This window comes from Lonchura striata, chromosome 1A (assembly GCF_050655825.1).
Source record: "Lonchura striata isolate lonStrDom1 chromosome 1A, ASM5065582v1, whole genome shotgun sequence".
NCBI lineage: Eukaryota > Metazoa > Chordata > Aves > Passeriformes > Estrildidae > Lonchura > Lonchura striata.
This window is the reverse complement of record NC_140741.1, coordinates 72673480-72694040: the sequence shown is the minus strand read 5'-3', so window position 1 is coordinate 72694040 and position 20561 is coordinate 72673480. Positions and strand designations below refer to the sequence as shown.

The following is a 20561-nucleotide window of genomic DNA, read 5'->3' as shown; positions in this document are numbered from 1 at the left end:
TTGCAAGCTACAGAAAAGGCTTTCACTGGCCTAATAAAAAATCCTATAATCATTAATCATTGAAAAATACTTCTAAGGTCATTGAATCCAAACATATTTACTTACCACTTACAAGACAGTGCTTCCCTTTTCATCCCTGCTTCTGAACGTGATCCTTTTCTTCATTTCACATCCACTACAATGTCCTGCACATCAAAATGAGGATAAATCCATTTCTAGCACGTTCTCCATGAACCTTCCTTCCTCCAGGTGTCCTTGTGGCTTTTGGATATGACAATTGCTGTAATGCAGGGGTCACCCTTAGAACTCTCTAGTGTTGCCTGGGTATTTGACTTTATTTCCATTCACCCTGAGCTGCTTTGGGTCTCTGTGGCAGTTCTACCTCCAGGAGGCTGCACTGCCAGAGACACACCCAGGAGAGCAGAGGAATCCTGGGGAGTCGTAAGGGTGACTGCTCTGCAGAGAAAGGTTTTGGAGCCACACAAGTGGATAAACTTCACTCAGCTGAAAGCAGAAGACATTTGGGGCTGGGTACTTGCAGTTAACTTTTGAGGATTGGGTGGATTCTGTCATGGAAGATGTTTGGGCATTGATGCCCTGTGAAGGCTGAGCTAGAACAGAGGCTACATGGAGTTAAGAATAAAGCAGGGATTTATTCAAAGGATCTCCTCCATGGATCCACCTTGGGCAGCACCAGAGCCCAGCCAGGGCTGCACCCAAGATGACCCAAAATGGTCCCAAAATGCACGAGCGCTCCCGGGGCTCTCCCTGGGATCAGTTCTGCTCCATTGGCACCTTGGAGTTCATTCCCAATTCCAGCTTCAGCCCATCAGTCCCACCCTGCTTGTTTTTCTCTCTCCAGCCCACGGTGTTTGTGCTCCTGGGCTGAGATTTGGATCATTTGTCCTTGGTGCCCAGCTGGAGCAGGAATTGTTTTGTCTCCCTGCTCTGTGAAGAGAGTTCACCATCCCATAATGAGAACCTCAGAACTACACACTAAAGCAGCACAGAATGTGAAAAATATAAAAACTAAAACCTGAGACAACAGCACAAAGGAGCTGGTCAGGGAGATATGAATGGACATCCACCAGCCAGGCAGGGTGAGCTGGGAGTCTCCAGAGACATTTGGATTCAGATTTTTTCAGCATTTTAGCTGAACTAAAATTCCTCAAGGCCACAGGTATGGCTACAGGTACATCTTCAAGAGCCAGCCCAGGCTCCCTGGGCAGTCCACAGGGCAGGTATCTCCAGAGGGACATAAATACATCTCTCTCTGGAGCAAGGGCTTGTCTACCCAGAAAAAGGTCACTGGCAGCAACTTGTAATTGGCTGCTCAACAGTAATCATCCATACATAGAAAACAAGTTTACATATTTTTTTCCTGCCTATTAGCAAGCATTCCCAGTCACATGCTGGAAAATAGGCAGGAATCTAGTTCAGGCAACCTGCTAAAATGCTGTCAGCTGTGAGCTCTTTAACATTTTCTCTTCAGGCATCCATAAATATTCAGTGTTCTTGTCCTGAAGGGCAGCTCTTTTAGACTTAAGAGTGTCTTGACATCCTTAAAATCTGAAATCTGCCAAAAGTACTGGTGAACTTTGCCACTTCCAGACCCATGGGAAAAGGTAGGTGTTCAGCCCAAGGTCCCTGTTGCAGCAAACCCAGTTCCAGACTTAATGGGGCAAGCATGAAGTAAAATCAGGAACAAAAAAATACTTTTCATGGTCATATTTGAGGTGTGATAACAGGAACATCTGAGCTGCCATGAAAAGGCAGCATCTGTCACACACTTTCTTCTCATTTCCTCTTTCCTGCTGCCAGATCTTCTGTCTTCTTTCCTGCTCTGCCTCCCCTTTGTATTGAAGCTGTTGCTTATCAGAGTGCTCTGGTCTTGCTTAGCTTGCTGAACTATATGGAAAAACAGTTCATTATCCCTTTTTTTGGGAGAAGGGATGGAGGGGATGGTTCAATTTTTTGCCAGGCTAGGGAGTTGTGATGGCCCTCAGCATCATCTGGTGAATTGGTAAAATATATACAACATCAACATGTGACCAGAGATGGCAAAAAGGGAAAAATCTGGGGGTGTGGAATGGGAAATTGACTTTGTCCTGTGCAATTTTAACTTCTGATTTGTGGATTTCTTCCCCTGAAACTGTATTTACTGCTGTGAGAATCCCTTGACTTGCATACGGTGAAGCCTTGGACAAAAGGTGAGTTTTGACTTTTCCCTCTGCAGGTTCTGATTAGAAAAAGCAGTTTGCCCTCAGAGCAGTAATTGGAACAAATCTCCATGGAGAAGGTAGCAGAGCCCTCAGCAAAAGGACAGCAATTAGTCTCTGATCTTCCTTTGCTTTAGGATGAGGTCACTTATGAGCACTGATGAAAATATGGACAACCCCGTCCTTCTGTACAAAAAAGACTTGTCTTGATTTGATGTCTCATACCAACCAAAAGAAGATGCACCTTTTCTGTTTAATTTGGGTTTTTGTGTGTGTGTGTGTGTATTTCATTGTATGAGTGTGTGTCAGGGGCGTTGTTTGCTATGGTTTAGGTTTTTGGGAGGTTGTTTTTTTGTCAATGCATCATCAGTTGTCTCCGAGATTGGGATTTGGGCTTTTCCTTCATGAAGGAGGTGGCATCTGGATCCCAGAGAAAGCTGGAACCTCTCAGGGAGCTGACACAGAGGATTCCTAAACACCAACCTTTTAAAAATAAACTGTAAAAGCTGATTCTTACCATATTTCTTAACCTCACATTTTTCTGTTTCTTTGCACCACATTAAGGAGCCATTTCTAGTCCTACAATTCTCTGTGGAGTTACACGTAGGATTCCCATCCTGGTAAACCAAAGAGACAAAGTTTTTATTCAACAAAGTTTATGTGAAAAGAGAATTTGCTGGTTTCTCTGTAGAATGGGAATGGTGGTAAGCTCTCACTTGATTTACATGTGCAGACAATCCTTCCTGGAGAATGGGAAGTAAATTCTGATCAGCCTGATACACTCTCCTTCCTCTCAGATTGGATACCCAGCTCAAAAGTAGGAAAAGAATTGGCTTTAAAATTCAGCAGGTTGTTTCTGCGTTTAAATTGGTGATTTGGATTCTGGTTTGGAGCATAAGGAAGCATAAATTATAACACAAATGAGAATGTGGGAGACAGTGTAGGAAAATTCTGTATTAAAAAAAAAAAAAGAAGCAGAGAGGGAGCAACATTTGGGGAATAAAAAGTAGGGCAGATTTTGAAATATTCTCAAAACCATTTAACACCATCTGTCAGGGGTTTGTGTTGCTAGGGATTTATCATCTCCTATCTACAAAATCCTCTGGCTAGTGAAAACAAATTTGGGAAAAGATGATTAAACTTCTCCTACCCTTGTATTCCCAGCCCCACACTGTCAGCAACCAACTCATCTTCCTTCATGTGCTGGGAGGAGGCATCTTCTGAATCCATGAGCAACTCTGTGGAGTGACCAGCAATTTTTAGAGAATCCTAACTAATAGTTGCAATCTCTTTTAACTTGCCACAGCATAGCTTGATTTTGCAGTGCTGAGAAAACAACCCCTTCACAACCCAAGAGTCAGCCAAGCTCTGAATGATAACGTCCCTGAGGCAAAGGATTGATTTACAGGGGGAAAACAAATGCACAAACCCAAAAGCATTGGTTATAGAAACCTCACAGGCAACCCCCAGGGCTTTTTTACTGCACATCCTGGAAGCATTTTGACCAAAACCTACCTTGTATATTTTTAAATCCTATGGATCTCACTTGGTCTGGAGGTTGCCTTTTCAAAAGTCCAACTGTTAGCAGTCTGAAGTGCTGCTCCAGTTGTAAAATGATGATGTTATGAGCAAGTGCTCCTATTGCATCCATACTGTAGATGGGTGGAAGGTGCTGCAATAATCTCCTTGACTAGAAATGGTTAAATGCATGCACATTTCAATACCATTTTTATTTCAAATGAGCAATAAAGTCAGTTCCTAATTGCTGTAACACTGCCTTTGGGGGTGAGCTAGAACATTATTTGCTTCCACTCAGTAGGTTTCTCTGCACTCCTATATGCCTCGGGATAAAACATGAGGTCTCCTTACAGAAGAGTAGAAAAGGAACAACGTTTGGGGAATAAAAAGCATTCTGTGGAATCCCAGCCCTAAGAAGCTGTAGGAGATGTAAAACCCTCCAGGTCTTCTTTATCCACAGACAAGAATGTAGAGACAGCTACACTAAATATCCCACAGGGGCATTTCTGCAGAATAAAAGAAAAAAAGGTAATTTGTATTCTTGTACATTTCAATGCAATGGGAAATAATTAAAAATTAACTGTATGTTACTTTTGTGAAAAGCTTGTTTAAATAATCTAGTTTAAAAAAAAGTCTTTCAATCATTTTTTACAGACTCTACCATTTAAGCTGTTCTAATAAACTAGTTATTTCAACTCCTCTTTAGGCATTTAGTAGCCTGCTATAAATGTCTTAGAAATGTGCCTTTAGATTGAATGTTGTTCTTGATGTCTTTTTTCCTTTCTGAAAGCAAATTACAGACAACATGCAAATGCAGTAATCAGAGAGGGTTTTTAAATAAAAGTGTGTGTGCTGAGACAATTAAATTGTAATTGTCTGATAACAGAGGCTCTGGAATGCCAACTGAATCCCGGGAAGCGCAATGAAGAGAGCAATACTGCCATTAATTATTCTGTGTGCTGGGGAGATGGGCCACAGTTTGCCAAAGGCTGCAGGTTGGTCTGATTCAAGTATGTAAAGGGGGTCAGACCCATGCTCTGTGGTGACATCAGTCCTTCCAGAGACTTGTTTTTAGGGAAAATAAGGCTAAATGTTTGGGATGAGGAGGGCTGGTAGGTAGAAAGGGTCCTAATTTGAGGAAAGAGTGAGAATGGAAGTAGACTAAAAAAAGTAGGAGCACAGCATGTGGTGGAGAGGGCTGGGAAGTGAAAGCGGGTTCCATCTCTAGATGAATTTAAAACTCTGGATATAATTTTTATTGATGTTTTCCCCAGCTAATTTGGGTAAGACCTTTTCTCAGTGCATGAGTGTACATCGGTATTTCTGGAGATACCGAGACCTTGCACTCCTGTCTTGCAGTGTGGCCTGTTGAGGCGCGGCATGCGCTCCTCGCCGCGGCACCCCGAGCCGTGCTGGGCGGTGAGGGAAGAGAACGGGCGGCCGCTTTCCCCCGCAAGCTCTGCAGTTTCAGTTCGTGGCGCGCAGGGACAGACGAAGGCGACACGGGACTTGGGGGGGGAACGAGATGGTTTTATTCCATGAGCCCCAAGACCCCGGCGGGCGGGGGGGCAAAGGTTTTATACAGAACTCAGGAGGACGGGTGTAGGAACAGTAACCAATGAGGGAATAGCAGGGGAGGAGTTTAGGGCAGAACTAACATCTGGAAGCTGAGGAGGGGGCTAGAATGAATGACAGGGAAGGTTCTAGGGAAAGGGGCAGGGAAAGGGAGGATTGGGGGGGGGGGAAACAGATATTAAACAAATATCAAATGAAAGAAAAACACACCACCGCATCTCCCTCTTTTCCTTTACAAAAAGAAGGAGAATTTTGTGGTTTAAGCAAATTAATAAAACATGCAAATAATATAAAATCATATGATAACATTGTAAATTACTTAAAGGACATGAAAGACACATTATTGCATTTATAGGGCAGGAAGAGTAGTAACAGCTTAAATTAGACACAAGACTGCACAAAACTTGCTGTTTTGCTGCTCTGAGTAACAATCTAAAATAATGTAAATAATGTAAATAATTGAAATAGAATGAAATAATTGACAGAAATTAAACTAAAAAATTTAATTAGAATGATTAAAATTACAACTATTTAACTTGAATAAAATAGTTAAATGGAATTATTGGAATTAAATATAATAAAAGATCAACTAAATATAACTAATAAATTTTTTAAATTTCGCAGCAATGCAGCAAGCCTGAAGCGATATAGTAGCTGAGTGATTCCTGTAGCAATAATGGTTAAACACAGCCTTTAAGTTAAAAAATATTAGAAAAGACTGAATTAATTATAATTACAACAAAACAACTTAATATAAAATCAAATTGTAACATTACATATTATTAAAAAAACATAAATTGAAAGACATTAAAAAATGATAAACTAATTGTGATTACAACATATGAAACATATAAAAACTTCATCTGGAATATATAAAATTGTCCTAAATCAAAGTCCAAATTAAGGGTACAAAGCACAGCAGGATTTGTGACTTTATCTGATTTAGAATTTGCTTCGTCGCGGCGCTTGTGATGTTCAGCTTCTTAAATTTTTAAAGCAGAGTCAGCGGATAACGGCGCTTGTTTTAAAGCAGAGTCAGCGGATAGCGATGTGGTTTGTTCAATTTGAATGTCTGTTTGAGAGGTGGGCCTAATATCTTGAGTATTAATTAACTGGGATGATATTTCTTTCTATAAAATATAACTCAACAAATAGATTATTCAAAAATAATCAAAAGCAAAAAGAGGAATTTGTAGTTAAATAAAAAGGAATATTGGGTAGGGTACATTAAGGAATAGGATAGGGGAATCAGACAATCACTTAATTAGTGATTGCCATGATTAACAGGGGGTATCGGTAAGGGGTGGACCGGGGCGCCGCCATTTCAGGGGGAAGACAAAATGACGGATCCTCAGTCCCGGGTTTCGGCTCCATTTCCTCAGAAGAAGATCCCTCCCGACCTTCCCCCCGGAGGAAGAGCCAGAAGAAGGATTGGGGAATATCCAAACCCGCCTCCCCCAACAGGGACTAGCCTCGTGCAGGGACGGTGCAGGGCTATTGGGAGAGAAATGGGACTGGCGGGAAACCAGGGGCGGAAAAGAAGGGTCAAGGCGGGAAAGCGGGTCCCGAGCGGCGTGGCCAGCGCCATCTTGGGAGGGGTGCCAGATACACTGCACTTGGCCTGAGCAGTGTCCGGCAGGGCACTTGGGGCGGCTCGGCCACAGCAATCCCCAAGGGAGGATAGGAAAGGGTTTTAGGAAAGTCCGAGGGGATGGGGGCATAGGGAGCTTCACCGAAGCAAAAAGGGGAAATTTATAGGAGGGGGGGGGGGGCCGCCCGACGCAGCTGGATGTCGGCACAATGCGTGGGTGTAAAGGGCCCCTTTTAACAACTCTCCTATAGCTAACGTGTCGTCTTCTTAGCTGATCCCTACTGGTGTCTTTTCTACCCCCTCCGTCCAGCCCAGAATGGGGAGGGGAGGATAGAGAAGACAACTTTTTCGAGGAGAAGAAAAAGCGATCTAATCTAGGTCCCCACAGAAGACTAGGCGAAGGATAGCACTCAGTGCTAGCTTCTCCCAGAAAAAGAAAACCCACCCGCTTGCCAGGGACATGCACGGCTACAGCCCCAGTCTGGGCACAGACGGGGGTTAAAACGCGAGAAAAAAAAGGCGGCAGACCCAGCCGTCCGTCGGGGCGATCCCCACCCCGTATAGCCTACCTTACCTTGCAGGCTCGGACGGAGATGGCTTGAATCTTCTCCTCGACTCGATGGAAAAGTCGCGCTAAAAACTGGGGATGTTCCTTCCCGGTTTTGGCCCTTCCGGAAGCCTGGGTGTTCCCGTTAAACCAAGACTCGTCCCCGAAGCCTTGGTTTCGGCCACTATCAGCCTCCGGTGGTCTCGCTGCAGATGCTGACCGAGGAATGAACCTCTTCTCAATCAGCCTTTCTTCAGGCTCCCCCGAGCCGCTGCCAAAACCGCTCTCTGTGTCCTCGGGTAAGTCTGCCCGCCAAAAAGCTCTGCAGCCCGGCTGCCCGTGCAGCGCGGCTGCTCCCGGGCGGGAAGATGGCGAGAACAAAGAGGTCCCGGAGCCTCAATCTTTTTCGCTCGGCGCTCAGCTCCTCATAGCATCAGGCAGAGCTTTTACGGCCGTAGATGTTCCTCTTCCCTCCTTCTTCTTCTGTGAGGCGGGCGCCCCCACAAATTTGCCCGTTTTTTTTACAAGACGAAGGAGGGAACCATCCTCTGCTACCATATGTTGAGGCGCGGCATGCGCTCCTCGCCGCGGCACCCCGAGCCGTGCTGGGCGGTGAGGGAAGAGAACGGGCGGCCGCTTTCCCCCGCAAGCTCTGCAGTTTCAGTTCGTGGCGCGCAGGGACAGACGAAGGCGACACGGGACTTGGGGGGGGAACGAGATGGTTTTATTCCATGAGCCCCAAGACCCCGGCGGGCGGGGGGGCAAAGGTTTTATACAGAACTCAGGAGGACGGGTGTAGGAACAGTAACCAATGAGGGAATAGCAGGGGAGGAGTTTAGGGCAGAACTAACATCTGGAAGCTGAGGAGGGGGCTAGAATGAATGACAGGGAAGGTTCTAGGGAAAGGGGCAGGGAAAGGGAGGATTGGGGGGGGGGGAAACAGATATTAAACAAATATCAAATGAAAGAAAAACACACCACCGCAGTGGCCAGCAGAGGTTTTCTGCCATTTGGAACCTGAATGTGCCATTCTTGGCAGCTGAGATGCTGTTTTGACACCAATGCAAAGGATGAAGTGGTGTGTGTTTGCTTGCCACGAGCCAGACACTCAATGGCTCATTTTTCATTCATTCTGCCTCCAAAGCAAAGCTCTGTGTGTCTGCCAGACCTTCTTGCTTGGGTATCCCTGACAAATGACAGCTTCAACCCAGGAGCAACATGGTCTTTGGTCATAGACAGAGCTACAGCAATGACACATCTCCCAAAGTTGTTGTTCCAGAGTCCACTCAAGGCAAAAAGAAAAGGACTCCAGGGTACTTTTGACTCAGGTGTGCAATATTTTTGAGTGCATATGCTGCCTGGGACTGTGAAAGACCACAGCCCTGGACTGGAGGAGGATTCAACATAAATAAATAAATAAAACTGTAGCTTATCTAAAATCCAGAAAGTGAAGGTGAACTTTTTCACTGATTTCTGTGGCCTTACAATGAAATCTGTGGTTGGTTCTTGGGTTAAATGTCAACCAAATTTGACATTCCCTGCTGTTTTCTTGCTGCAGAGTCAACAGCAGGCAGCAGACACCTGGATGGCTGAAACCACCCAAAAATACCCATCCCTTTCTCCTCATCCTGCAAATGATCAGTGACATGGCAAAGAGAGAGGAACTGTATGTTCTGCATGACCACCTCTACACACATCCCAGCAAAACTTGTCCAAAAAGTGAAGGCAAATGAAACAGCTTGTCTGTTCTGTTGTTTACAATTTGGAATGCTAATTCTTAGAATCTCTGAATTTGCTGAACTATTACTAAGTGCTGGGTTCTGAGTAGCTGTGTAAACTCACAGGAAAATCACTAAGGATGTAGTTTTAATTCTTTTGGCTCTGATTGCTCAACCCTATTATCTCTAGAGGTTTTTGAATTTAACCTTGAGTTCAAAAGCCTGAAAGAGTCCTAACCAGATGGATAATGAAGAGGTAGACAGATAAGTGCTGAAATGGATATAAGCTTTTCTTCAACTTCAAATTGGGTTTTATGAGGAATGCACACCTTAGCAACCCTTTACTCCCAGAAAGGGAAGGGTTTGAATGCTGGCTTTTAATAATTCATGCAGCGATTCTTGCTGGATGCCGTGTGGGTATGAATTTGCTTTTCTTCCTTGTAAAGCTTACATTCAATTGGGAGAAAAAGATCTAATATCTACATGTGTGAGGATTAACCGACGATGGTATTTCTGAGGTGAGAAATCTTATTATTGCCACAGAAAGCATTTATCAAATGGGCTTGAGTTGAGGATTTGAAGCTCCCCACAGCTATGAGAACACTGTGTTGCTCAGACAAATGCTTTTCTCTGAGACTGCAAAGTAACTGATTTGTATCTGAGTCCATAACTGTGCTTGGAATACGCTTTTTAAATGGGGCTTTCAAGTCCCTCTGCTCACCTTACAGAGATCCACATTTCAGTGCTGCTCTGACCCAGCTGTGGCAGTGACAAATCAGTTTCCACAGTCACTTAAGGGAAACTCTCAGCATTGGGCCACTGGAAGATAGAGCAGCTGAGATGCCTTTAATTCAGAAGTAATGACTTTTGTCCACTGAAAACTGGATCAATGCACTAAACACTTTTCACTAAGAATCAGAGGATTTCAGTTACTACCCAGCTAGGCAGGAGCTGCCAACTCCAATTTTGCATCACTAAATACAGAGCCCAAAACACTCCCCAGAATTCTGTCTTCTACCCCACACATGAAGTCTGCCTTCAGAAAAGGGTAACTAAAATCATGAACAGAAAGGATAAAAGAACTCTAAAGTTTCCTTCTCATATAAAACAAAGCTTTTGTTTTCTTCTCTCTGAAGGATGTGCCATAGAAGAAATATTAACAACTGCTTATATGAAGACATGTAAAAAGCAGAAACATGGACTTTCTCTTACATGGCTTTTTCATGATTCAGTATTTTTTGACAGCTTCAGTAACTGAGGAATGGAAAAGTTTTGGGGACAGGTCCCACCAAAACAGTTAAAAATTAGGAAGACACTTAATTTCAAGACTTAAATTGCTATTTTTGATGAGGTCTGGCTATATTGTTCTCACTAAACCAGATCAATTATGTCACTTAAAGGCAAACAGGGTTTCTCCTCAACAAAGTAAAGACATTTGATAGGAAATCCTGAAAGCATTTTGGATATTCTGAGATTTGGCCTGTTTCAGGAAGTACACTGTGCCATGGTTCCCTTAATAATTCCCATTATTCTTCTGCCTGGCCACTCTCTGTTCACTAACACCTTTTTTTTCATGTCTGATCTTTGATTTACACAAAGGTTAGCCATTTTAAATTATGACCATGTCTTCCAAAGTCTAAAACTCCACTCAACAATGACATCCAAGTCTTTGCTGACAAGACAGAAACATCCCTACATGCACTCCACGTTGTTTCTACAGGAGCTGGATGAGGAATAACTCCCTGGATGTGAGACTAAGTGAATTTCCCAGGGCATTCCCGTCAAGAAGGGACTTGAAGATGGTTATCCGGATAACAAGCCATCATGGTAATCCTTGGATTTGCCTTCCCAGCTGCACCATCCATGGCAGAAATGGAACATCCTCACTGCACTGGGGGATTGGAGTAACCTGCAAATGAACCCATTTGCCCTTAAACCCCTGACCTTTGTCTCTGAAAATGCAAACACCTTGAAATTATAACAGTGATGCCTCAGATTTTAACTTTTATATTTTTCAGATTCTGTGCTGCTTTAGTGTGTGGGTCTGGGCTTCATATAATGGGATAGTAAGTTCTATTCACAGAGAGGAGAGACAAAACAATTCCTTCTCCAGCTGGGGACCAAGGACAAATGACCCAAATCTCAGCCCCAAGAGCACAAACACCGTGGGCTGGAAAGAGAAAAACAAGCAGGATGGGGCTTCATAACTTAAAGCTGTAATTGGACAATTAACTCCAATATGGAGTTAAAAATAATGGACTCTATAATTAAAAAAAACTAGTAATATTAACTCCAATATGGAGTTAATAATAATCTGGTCCAATAATGGACCAGAACTTGTAGGGGTGTGGGACCCCGGGAGCGCTCGTGCATTTTGGGACCATTTTGGTTCATCTTGGGTGCAGCCCTGGCTGGGCTCTGGTGCTGCCCAAGGTGGATCCATGGAGGAGATCCTTTTCATAAATCTTGGTTTTATTCTTTAGCTCCATCTAGCCTCTGTTCTAGGGCAGCCTTCATAAGGCATCAACAGAAGCCAAGCCTGTCTGGTGACTCATTTTGCTGTGAGGACCTTTTGAATCATTTTTCCCCACACATTTGTGAGGACCTTGAAGGATCTCCAGTCACTGGGTGAGATGGACACAATCACATGTGCATTGCATGTAAAGTGGGAGATGGAGCTTCTATGGCAGAGATCTTATTTCTTGTTAGTGCATATAAACCCTCCCAGAAATAGCTCTTCCCAACAAGTCCACCCACGTGGGAATCCTCAAAGCTTGAGCACTGATTTCCTACATGACCTCATGCAGTATCATGTCTCTTATCCCTAAACCACTTGTGCTTTGTTACTTCTCTGATGTGCACCTAAACTGCCAACAGAAGGGACTGACGTTAGCTGAGAGCTGTAGGTAATCACAGGACAACCCAAACTTAATTAGGATGTATTTGTGTATTCAATTACTTCAGAAGTTCATGTAAGATCAAGGCTTAGTATTGTGCCCACGGCCTTTATATTCACTGCATGGGTAGTAACAAAAAGACAATAATCTTTGTCCAAGTTGCAAGGTTTCTGCCAATATTTGCCATCTGGGACACATTCCCTATCTTTGCTCTTGCCTCTGTGCCTGAAGCAGCATCATCTAAATGGCAAGAAACGTTGCAGTCACACATGCTTAGTGTTTGCTACTTGGCTGATGTTCAGACTCCATGGAGAAACACTCATAAAAGTTGTCCTGATCAAAGGACATCAGCAACAAAACTTCGCAGATGTGTTAAGGACATATCTGGGGCTGGGCAAAGAGTTAAAGTCATTTGAAGGCAGTGTCTTTAATGGATCCATTCTGTGTGGATGCTGGCTGGGATGAATCTGTTTCCATGAACACTTTAAAAATTAAAATGATTCATTTTCTCTTGCTGGAGCACAGTGGGATTATGTCTATGCAGTTGTGTCAAATTCCTATGGGGAGGTTCTTAGGCTGAACCTCTCAGTTTCACATTGTTACCTGTCCTGCAGTCCCTGAAAATGCTCCTACAGCTTCATGGAGACCAGGAATTTACTCTGAGACAGCCTGAAAAATACTGGGGTCTTCTTAGAGGCCAAAATGTATATCTCTATTAAAATCAGGTGATTTTTTTCCTCCCTTGCTCCTGTCTAACGAGGTCCTTCCTCTCTTGGAGCAGGAGAAGTACAAAGGGACACACACCAAACCCCATTGCCCTTCCCAGCACTAAGGATGCATTGCTGTGCTGCAAAAATACCAAGAGCAGCACAAGACTATTGCAAAAATAATTAGCTTGTTCTGGTCCAGGACATCAGCACTGCAGATGCCACTTAAACTTTGCACTGAACTCTCAGCAGTGAAAAGGATTATTGTGATTTGCAGCCAACCTCTCCTGCATAAGTTTGCTACAGCAAATCACAGCTGGAGTAATATTAAAGTCAAATAATAACAATTAATTTTTATAGCTTTGAAATGTTCCATTCTGTCTGCAATTCTTCTGAAGTTTATAGCAATTGTCCTCTTCCCTAAAAGTACCTCTTTTAGGGAAATGTTACACTGAAAGTAAAGCAAAAGATCTTTTTGTAAAAGACCTCATTGGCTTTCTTTTTGGTTTAGATCATCCCCTGAAAACTGAAATTCCTTGGAAGATGGTAGCTCTCTCTGGTTCATGTACATTTTGTTTCTAACAAGATAAAGCCTCTAAAACCATCACCATTTCCAGCTGGAGTGTCCAGGTAGAGGGATGATCCACAGGGGAGCTGCAATGCCCATGGGAGTGCTCTGGCTTGATGTGGTTGTTACAGCTGGCACTACTGAGAGATAGACACATTGTGTTTGCCTTCTAACGCCACTTATTTTATACTAAACACTCCTCTCCAGTTCCAGATTCTTTCCTGACTACTGCTTATGAATCCTACAGTCAAAAATTAAGTGAAATCCACAATGAAGCCCTTAAAAAGCTCATTGCTTGAATTCAGGTGTTATTTTTATGGTGTAGAAGTTGAGTGTGGGAAGAGTCTTTCCCTTTCTATTTCTCCTTTTTCAGTGGATATTTTAAAAAAAGGCACAAATAACATCTCCTGCCACCCAGTCCTCACCCATGCTACACACACTCCATCTTTTCAAAAGCCACCTCACAGCATCTGATGGTCCTCTTGCTGGCCTTGAGCAGCATTTCAGGAGCAATTAAAATTCTTGGGGATGTGTCTGGGGGAGAAGATATTCCTCTGGCCTCTCTTTAAATGAAGCTGCTATTCATTCACCAACATTTCTAATTACCAGCACAATAATTGAAATACTGGAGTAATCTATTTGAGGGAGGAGAGCAGGGGCCAGGGTGATTTTATTAAAACAGGGGGTGAAAAAGTTGGTGCCAGTGACAGCTAAGAAAAGGGTTGGACTCGATAATCCTGAAGGTCCCTTCCAACCTAGGGAATTTATGATTCAGTGAAAGGTAATTCAGCTTGGAGGGATGCAGGCAAAGATGAAGAGGAGACAAAGGAAGGGTACAGGCACAGCCAGGAAGTGGATGGAGGTTTGAAATAATTTTCTTTATTCCACAGCAGACATTTGGGGTCATCTTAGCCCATGAAACCTCAGGCACACTGATTCTTTCACAGGAATGTGTGTAACCCAGTTGGGTTTCGTGGAAGATGACATTTCATAAGAATGAGAGATGGAAGAAGGGGCTCTGGATGCTCTCAGGTATCATGATCCTGTTAGCAGTGAGGATTCAGGAGCTATGGGTCAAAGGAAGCCCCTCCTTTTGTCTCTCCACTGTTCTGTCCCCCCAGCCTCCTGGGCAGGCTGGTGACTCCAGGGCCAGTTCCCAAGCTCTTCTCATGAGAGAAACAACAGCACAGACCACTGGTGCAGGTTTGGGTGTTCTCCCTTCCTCCTCCTCCTCCCAGGTTTAGGCTCTTCACAGTCTTCTTCCATGTCCCTGATCTTTCCAAGGCCCAGACTTCTTCACACAAAACACACAGATGTGTGGTTCTGCAGCAAGCTGGGAAGAGGGAGATTGCTGCTGGTATGTTGGATAGTGCTTTCCACTTAATTTCTAGGTATAGGATCCATAAAAAGCAGAAATCACCCCTGCTCTGGAGAAACAGAGCAGAGGACCTGGGAGCAGGCAGCAGACATGAAAACTGCATCATTGTCACCCTGGTATTACATTTATTCACAAACCTTTTGCACTATTTGTCCTTTCTGGGGGTCTCTCTATGACTCCTGTTGAAACTGAGATTCTCTGTGTCAGTTGCTGCCTCTTGCTGCTGCAAAGCCCTTGGCTGTTTTACACGAATGTCCTCCCACAGCAACAGCAATCAAGGACCTGCTGCAGAAGCTCAGGATGAGGTTGAGTTCATGAATTCAGACATCAAGCTTGAGAGGACATGAGTGTGACAGAGTAAATGACATCCTGTACTGAGTCTGGGTGATCAGATGTGCTGAAGAATTAACAGGAGTAGAGTTTTTACCTTACCTGATTATCTCACCAGTCACCCTTCCCACCAGCACCACCTACACAAGTTCTCAACTTTTATTCCTGGCAGGGATGTCACTGCTGGTCCAGGCAAAAGGTTGTGTCAGTTCCCATGTCTATACAAACTGGAGGATTCAGGACTTGTCACTCCATGAATGAGGTACAAGGCACTGCCAATGACAACAAGCACATCTGGAGGGGCAACTTGAGATTTTACTGCCTGCCAAGATAAGGCCCAAACCTCTCACTGCACACAGACACTGTTCCCCTCTGCACGTCTTACCTGGGTCTTAGCCTTGAGCAAACTTCAGTCTTCTCCCCTCGCTGAGGCTGAAACCCATGGCTGGAAAGATTTGAGTTCTGAGGAAGGCTTTAGGTGGGTGTTGTAAAGACAGACTGACATATGTATTCCCTTTCTCTAAAGGCTTAAAATCTTAATGGAAACACAGAAGAACAAGAGGCTACAGACAGGGACGAGTGCTATGGATGTCAGACCGATTGAAACGTCTTACAGGAACAGGTTTTGACAGCTGATCTTGCTCATCCTTCCCTTGAGATGTGTCGAGCTGGTGAGATGAGAGGTTCTCAGGTGGATAGTGGATGTGGCACAGTGAGACAGGAGTCACTTCACAGCAACATGCCCTGAGGCCATGCCCTGACTCTGCACACTGACAGCAGAGCTTCTCTGAGCAGCCAGAAACATTTTCCACATCATCAGTAATACCAAGATAACCATTAACCATGTCCAGGTCCCGACCTTGAGAGCAATCAATGTGTCTGTGTCTGTTCCCATGGTCTAACTCCAGGCCTGGAATTGATAGGGAATATAAGAATTTTGTCCCCCATCACATCTTTGACTGCATTGTTTTCCCACTTTCCCTGTGTCAAATTAGCTATGCAGTTGTAACCCCTATTGGGACAATCTCTCCATTTTTTTTTTTATAAACTATTAAACTCATACTTGCTCTAGAGTTTAATATTGCTTGAATGGTAAATGCCCATGAAAATAACCAGGCCCCTTCTTTAGATAAGAGCCAGCTGTGAAGTCTGGATGTTGCTCCAAATATCCCCCTAGTTTGGGTCTATGCCAAACTGGGGATGTGGTATGAGCTAATCACTCACAGAAATTAGAGGCTGCTCTGAAAGGCAAGTGGTTGTTGTGCTGCATGCACAATATTAAGATCTTATCTTGCTTTACAAGCAGACTAAACCCAGAATGAATCAATTATGAGATTAGAATTAATCCAATAATCCTCTGTTCTTCTGTGCCTGGAATCAGATGGTGCATCTGTAAGGATAGTGTTAGTTACGGCAAATGAGATCACCGCTTGTCCCATTTTATTAAAAGCCTTTCCCAAGCGTTAACAGCTCGGGTGAGAGGTTGAAACAAAATTAAATTGCAATCTCTTCTCTTTGACTGATTGCCATTGTGCACACAGCCTTGGCCTCAGCTGCCCAGAGGGGATGGCCAGCACAGGAAACCGTGACGGTTGGAATGGGATGCAGAGAAGTTCCTCTGAGGGATTTCCACCCCTGGATGTGGCTGCCAGTGTAGCTGGGCTTGTGGCAGGGAGGAAGCCAGAAAACATTACTGACCTCTTTAATTTCCTCCTGCAAACTCCTCTTCCAATGCTGCAGCTCGGGCTCAGGGCAAAAAGCTGAAACGTGCCTCCCTGCCCACCACTGCTCACCAGCCAGGCCTTGCAGTACTTGTCCTCTCTCCCCTTTTCTGTATGGGTTTTACATTCCCACTTGTCCTGGCCTAAATCTGGAGAATTGCTCTCCTAACTTATATTTTTCATCAGAGGCCAAGCATAATTTTGCCATTTACCTGGTTTGCTGTTCAATTTTTGTATTTCAAAGCCAGACTTAAGCTTGAGTATTCTCACATTTCCCTCTCCTTTTTTTTAAGGAACCAAAATAAACCAAAAAGAAAAGAGGAGTCCAAAGTAAACCTGCTGCAGGCAGCTCTAACCACTTCTTATTTGAGCCATCAGGGCTTGAAACAGATTTTTAGTGCTCTTGTGGTTCTGCCACTGGATCCAAGACATGGGAACTGTCACGAATGACAATAAGGAGTCCCCTGAAATACACAACACTGAGTATCATCCAGAGGGAGAGATGTGACTTCACTGAGGGAAGAAGAAGATGACTCTTTTATCCATGGTCCTGCCTGTGTATCCTTCAGGAAGATGAGTTTGATCCAAGCCTTGTGCACTGAAGATGATGTTCAAAGTTCAGAGCCTTCTGCTAAGATAAGTGCTCTCCCTCTATCACCTTTCAAATCCAATTTCCAACAGACGCACTTGGAAAAAATGAATAGCAGTGAATTTTCTTTCCATTCTGCTAAAGGCAATCTTGGTAAATTTGTTTAGACTTTTCAAAATAACTCTGTCTGAAGCAGAGATACCTGGATGATCCCAGCTTTCACAACTAATATTGCCAAATCTAGGTGCAGCTGAAAACAGAAGCTGAAGAAAAGCACTTCTCTATGTCTTTAACAGTAGGGCTCATTTGTTGGAATGCACAACTAAATAGCAAAAGCCAAATGGGAACAGGAAGGTCAGGATGAATTCTTCAATATAGAGAGCTAAGTAAGCAGGTTTACACCAACTGAGGATTTGGTCCACTGTAATCAACAGAAATTGAAGTGGAGATTTCCAGCTAGTGTGCATTTTCAGCTGTACCCTTGATCTAAATCCCTTCTCTAACACCCTATCTGAAAAAACAAATTGCAGTCCCCAACAGCAAGGTATAAGCAGCAACGCCATGAATATGCAAAGATCTTTCAGATGGTATTTTAAAACAGCATTCAGTAACCATTATCCACAGTTAACTGACTTCACCAGGCTTAAAAACAGGAGTCTTTAATTACAGTCGTTTATATTTCCAAAGATAGACTATAACATATTTATAAACAATCTGTGCACTTGGTGAGTAAATGACACACGGCATGAATCATTCCCTAACAGTTCTTATATAATATTCAAAGTGGGCATGAATGTTTCATGAAGGCACTTCCACTGCTGAACTTCATAGCAAACTGAGCTTTCTCCCTTTCTAGGCTGCCTCTTCTGCTCCTTTTCCTTCTGTGAAAGCCCTGAATGACTCAATTCCTGACAGAAACCTTTGGATTTGCCCAGCTGTTTCCAGTGCTTGGACTGATGCAACTTAGATTTGGAGCATCTGTGTCAGGAATGCAGAGAGACACACTTTATCACAAGGAATTGCCTCTAAAATACCAAAACTCTTGTGTCTTGTGCTACATCACATAGTCCCTTATGTGTCCCAAGGGAATACTGACTTAAACATGTGAGATGTTTAACACAGCACTGCAGAGATGAGAAAATCAAAGGATGGGAGATGAATTTATAGCTATTCAAGGGGTCTAGAGGTTTATTAATGACTGAGAAACACTGAGGTGAAATTTTTGGTGCAAAAATCACTGAGATTTAGTAGTACCTTGAGTGGTAGAAAGGATTGGACCAGGCTCCATCAATGCTAGACATGGAGAAGCCTCCACATAAACCCCAGATCAGGGTGAACTGTGCGGGACAATTTTTGGGCAGTTCAACACCTCTCAAAAACTTCTGCAAAGTAACAGGCAGCTGCAACAGCTTTGTCACAGACCTGAAGCAAAGAGAATTTTTACTCTGTTTGTGCTTGTCCAGCACAAAGGGAGCCTGTCTGTAACTAGGGCCTCCAATGTGAGATGATGCTATAATAAATATGTGATCATACTTCTAGAAACTTTCTGCTTTGTCTGTTGCACTTCAAATCCCCATGACCATGAATACTCACCTCACTGAACTTTCCAGACAGGTTGGATAATGATTCTTTGTGTGGACAGCAGGGAACATTGATGTGGACAATCCATTGTTAGGTGAGTGGCTTTATTGATACATGACAGCTTGGACAGCAGGGGTTACTGGAGTCATCCTGTTCTGTTTTTGCCATTTTAATTTCTCTACAAGCCCCAAAGGCCAAATGAAAGCATGAATGAATAAGTAAGAAGATATCCATTTGCAATATGTCCACAATTGTTTTCCTCAGAGCATTTCCTATCCATAGCCAAGTGTCCCAAAATTACACCAGGCAAATTTCACAGACATCGATTCTTCCTTGACTTTCATTAAAACATGCTGTTCATAGCAGCAATAAAGTGTATGGGTTTTAAATGGACCTAGATTTGTATTTTACATAGGCTGCTCAGTTGTTGTTGTTGTTGTAATAAATGACACGGAGACAATTTCAGATTGTTCTGACAAAAATCAGGACTCCTAAGGGGAGTCTGTCTCATGCACATGAAGTTGTAGCTCTGAGCAACCAGCCAGGAAGATGCAATTAATTTCCCCCTCGTGAGTAAAGCCATTATATAAAATACCACAGTTGCCTTGAGGGCCAAATTGAAGGCACTGAATTATGTATTATCAAAACTGACTTTACAATGATGTCTTCATGGGCACTGCTGATGCTTGTGAATGGAAAGGGAATGGCAGTCAGCTGCCAGCATCTTATTTCCCTCTTGGTCGCTGTAAACAATACTCTGCTCATGTGAAGACCGTGATGAGATGCAGCGGCATTGCTCTTTCCCTTGAGGGAGTGGCATGGAAAGGAGAGGAAATCCTGAAAAGTCTGCTTAATTATATTGTGTATAGTCCTAGTCCAGCCCAAGTCCATGGGTCTTTGCTCAAGAGCCAGAGATGCAGAGGTTTTCCAGCCCATTTCTCTCCTGTTGGAACAATGAGGGACATTAAAGACCTAAGGTGAGCTGCCACTTCCAATCTACTGGAGCCATTTTTTGTCTGGGATGAAGGTCTGAAGTCTCCATATCTGGTTTGGGTACTTTCTGCTCAGGGAGTCTTAGTAAGCCCTGGGTTGGCAGAGACCTCAAAGCCCATCCAGTTCCACCCTCTGCCATGGGCACGGACACCTTCCACAAGACCAGGTTGCTCAGAGCTCCACCCAACCTGGCCTTGAGCACTTACAAGGATGAGGCACCCACAACTTCTCTGTTCCAGTGTCTCACCACCCTCATAAGAATTTCCTCTTGATATCCAATCTAAACCTGCCCTCTTTCAGTTTAAAGCCATTCCCCCAGTCTGCACATGAACAGAAAGCACCCCCATTAAAAACTGTGGAATTTCATCTCCCTTTTGCAGGCACCACACTGGCAAGTAATGTGGAAGATTTCCTTGTATCCCATGGGGAAAGGAAGGCAGGAACATGAGGATTAAGATGGTATCAATGCCTTTGCCAGCCAGAGAAGAGTGTGTGAGATGAGCCAGGGATCAGGTGTAAAGTCCAGCAGGTCACACCTGATCAAATCAGGGTTAATAAAGAGCATTTTCAGCTGGGCACTCACAAAATACATTTCTACACGGAAAAATATCCTTAGCATTTCACAAAAT

The 20561-nt window shown here is 43.7% G+C and overlaps 1 long non-coding RNA gene across 1 annotated transcript; it reads right to left on the bottom strand.

Moving 5' to 3' along the window:
- Positions 1-5103: 5103 nt before the first annotated feature.
- LOC146763530 (uncharacterized) lies at positions 5104-11479 on the bottom strand. Its single transcript, XR_014952225.1, has 2 exons — positions 7478-11479; positions 5104-5245 (listed from the first exon to the last, which is right to left on the bottom strand). It is a non-coding gene; the product is annotated as an uncharacterized LOC146763530 (long non-coding RNA).
- Positions 11480-20561: the final 9082 nt, after the last annotated feature.